Source organism: Rutidosis leptorrhynchoides, unplaced genomic scaffold (genome assembly GCF_046630445.1).
Source record: "Rutidosis leptorrhynchoides isolate AG116_Rl617_1_P2 unplaced genomic scaffold, CSIRO_AGI_Rlap_v1 contig102, whole genome shotgun sequence".
Lineage (NCBI taxonomy): Eukaryota > Viridiplantae > Streptophyta > Magnoliopsida > Asterales > Asteraceae > Rutidosis > Rutidosis leptorrhynchoides.
Window position 1 is genome coordinate 54,189 of NW_027266358.1, and position 4,048 is coordinate 58,236.

The window sequence follows — 4,048 nt, forward strand, 5'->3', positions numbered from 1 at the left end:
TTATGTTTGGAGGGACTAAGTAGTTCAAAAACGTTGAAAATAGGGACCAAATGGTTATTTTTGCCATTAAGAAAATTTATGTAGATGAGTAGGTCAATTCTTAAAAGATATTTGATCAGTACAGGTGTCGAAAGATGTGAGGTCTGATTTTGTGGTGATGTCCGCTTTTCAAATGTCCAATGCGAGATCTGGCTTTGCCAGAAGGTCTATTTTTTTTTTTCATTCTCTTTTTTGTGTTTTATTTTATTTATTATAATTTTTCTTTTTGTTTTGACGTTGGGTGTTCCAAAAGTCTGACGTGAGGTACGACATTTTCCAAATTTTATGATAATATAATGTTATATTAGACAACATAAACATGATAAATTGATGTAAATTGTAAGTTTTATCAAAATTTGTAACGTCCCTCCTAGTTCTATTAAGGATTAAAAGATTATTACGTGTCATTCTGATTCGATGAACATGTCTTTAAAAATAATATCTCAAATAGCATGTTTTATTTAAATAGTTTGTTAAACGGACACTATATCAGAGTTTATTTCTAGCCAAACTATAATTAAAACTCTATAAATTAATAATGTCGGGATCGGAAAATTTATTAATTTAGAGAGTTATTAATTTATCGATAAATTAATAATTATTAATTTAAAAAAATTTTAACTGATGCAACGTAATTCATATTTTCCTTATTGTATTATGTTTTTATTTTCTTATCCTTCTACATATGAAATTAGAATAGGCTACAATATTTATTAATAAAAGATTTGTATTGTACAATCCTTATTAGTAAAGAATTTGTATTATATACATTGTACTATAAATTGAGTGTTTTGTATTGAATACAATCACAACATATTCTAGCCTAAATAAATCTATTATGTGTTACAGTATTCAAACCATGTCTCACAAGATGGCTTCTCATCTAAAAGGTGTTGCAAAATCAACTATGTCAGATCAAATACGTAAGGAATTGTGTGAGTACAAGAGAGATAATCCTGCAAGCACACAAAAAGACTTGCAGAGATGGTTTGAGGGAAAATTTCAGTTGAAAGTTAGTCAATGAACTATATCAAACACACTTAAGCAGTCAGATGACTATCTCTCTACTGAAATAGAAAAGGGAAGAGTAGAGATCAAAAGACACAAACCAGTAAAATATCCTGACATGGAGAAAGTTGTTTATGAGTGGTTTCTCCAGCATCAAGAACGTGTGAATATTGAGAATTAATTTTGCAGAAGGCAAGATATACAATGAAACTCGTGTACCTCATGATGATTCAGATTTTAACTTCTCTATAGGATGGCTTGGGAAATTCAATCACCGACATGGCATAAAGTCATTTCGTCGTTATGGCGAGAGTGGGTCTGTTGATGTACAAGATATGGAGCAGAAATTGGTATCGATTCGGGAGAAAATTGATCAGTTCTCTATGAAAGATGTTTTCAATATGGATGAAACTGTGTTGTTTTATAGGCTACAAGCTGATCATTCACTAACAACAAAATAATTTGAAGGAAGAAAACAAGATAAAGAAAGGCTGACGGTAGTTATTTGTTGCAATGAAGATGGCTCTGAAAAAATCCCTCTATAGATTATTGGGAAATATGCAAAGCCTCGTTGCTTCAAGAATGTCAACATGAATAGCTTGGATTGTCAGTATCGAGCTAACAAAAGATCATGGATGACTAGTGTGCTTTTTGATGAATATGTTCGTTCATTTGACTAAATGATGCATGGTAGAAGAGTTCTACTTGTGGTGGATAATTGTCCAGCACATCCAAGAAATATTGAAGGGCTAAGAAACGTTGAATTGTTCTTCTTGCCACCCAACATGACATCAAAGATTCAACCTTGCGATGCTGGGATAATAAGAGCTTTCAAGATGCATTACCGTAGAAGGTTTTACCGCAAAATATTGGAAGGTTATGAGATGGGACAATCTGATCCAGAGAAGATAAATGCCCTTGATGCTATCATTTTGACAATCCCAGCTTGGACGATAGATGTTCGAAAAGAAACAATAGCGAATTGTTTTCGACACTGTAAAATTCGTTCAGCTAGTGACGTTGCAAGAAATTTGGATGAATCCACTTTTGATAAAGAAACTCAAGACCTCGAGATTATGATCAATCAATGTGGCTATCGTAATAAGATGGATATTGACAATCTAATGAACTATCCAGGTGAAAATGAAGCATGTTCGAAAGTTCAAAATTTAGAAGATATTGTGAGTACTATCATTGAAAATAATACAGAGGATGACGGCGAAGATGATACGGTGTCTTTGGTGCCTGTTACGCGAAAAAAAGTACTTATGGCGTCGAATACTCTTCACAACTTTATGATACAATACAAAAATGCAACATCTGAGCTATTGGATGCAATAAGAAAAGTTAGAGATGAGGTCCAAATAGACTTGAACTTTAAAGGAAAACAGACAACTATTGAATCATATTTTAATAAAATGTAATATTTTTTTGTTCAGTTTCTATGAATTTTTAATTTATGATTTTCTTGGCACCAAAAATTATAAAGGGATCTCCCGAAAAATTATTATCTTATTATTTTATCGAATTTTTCAATTTTTTCCATTGGCTCAAGTCGGGACCGGACAAATTTATTATTTTAGAGAGTTTCTTAATTTATCGAATATTAATTTAAAGAGTTTCTACTGTAGTACATTTTTTTTACCGACATCTAAAGCACGAAGACAAGGCATGAACTCTATTGTCGCATAACCTGGCCTGAATATCTTGATTAAATCTAAATTTGGAAAAGCTCACTTTAACCTTTGATAGTTAACCTAGAGGGAAGAACATAAACAATTTTTCGAAAACGTAAGCATAAAGCTTAGTGAATGAACTATATCTTCTACCAAATTTTTCTAAACACATTTCTATATCAATATACATCATTTCTTTTGTACAACATATAAAACATTTAGATATTAAAATCATAATCGGTATAAGAAAGTTCTGGATATTATACTTTATATATCATAAACCTAACTCAAGCCATGAAAACTATTTCTAAACATTTTTAAAATACTTTAAGACTGGCTCCTTCTGGGTTATCCTTGCAGATAACCGTCCAACCTTGGTAGAGGGCTGACTTCAAGGTGGTTGCGTAAAAATACCTGACCTTTCTGTCACGTTGTCACCATAATGAGAATCATTTACCTAGAGGTCTAACCAGCATGAATGAGCGTATCATATGGGCATAACCTGTCACTAGGTGGTCCGAAAACCTGACATTATCTGATTGTCCGTCAATTCTTTATCTGTATTTGAATTTTTCTATTCTTATATTTCTGAAAACTTTCTAAAAAAATTTTCTATAACTTTTCAAGATCCGTCCAGTTTTCAAAAAACATACATACATATATCGCATTGTAAATCCATATATAAATATTTTCATGATAAAAAATATAATACACTCACCTTGAATAACCTAAATTCTTATATTATTTAAGTCTTACGTCACAAGTTCCTTGATTTCATTCATACAGCCGATACAAACATATTTAAAAATAGTCAACAGTACATTAATGTTCCCTAAATGCTCATGATATTTATTCAAGCATGATAACTAGATTATTTCCATACAATCTCAGTTACATTCTTTCATTAAGAGAGTATCATGTATACATAATTAATTTTCATTAGCATTCTAAATTGGCTTATACCAGGAATTAATTAATCTTTAAACTGTGTCATTCATTGCTATGATCATTTTATTTATATATAAAATATCCACATCCACAATTAACATGAATTAGAACTCATTCATGCTGCCCGACACAACAATTTAATTATAGAAATCAGGACAACACATTAACTCATTATTTATTAAGGTACTTTGAACTCACTAATTATTCTAATATATTTGATTTTCATTGAAATCATACTAGAGGATCCATTATTCACCTATCCTTTAAGACTACTAATTCATCTCAAAACTGAAGACATAATTTTTCTATTCTAATTTGACACTCAAAATAAGCATACAATCAAATAAAATCAAGAAAATCATACTAATCCCGTAAAA

The 4,048-nt window shown here is 31.0% G+C and overlaps 1 pseudogene; it reads left to right on the plus strand.

Annotated features, from left to right (window-relative positions):
* The first annotated feature begins 910 nt into the window (after window positions 1-910).
* On the plus strand, window positions 911-2,471 carry LOC139881001 (CENP-B homolog protein 2-like; annotated as a pseudogene).
* The last annotated feature ends 1,577 nt before the right edge of the window (window positions 2,472-4,048 follow it).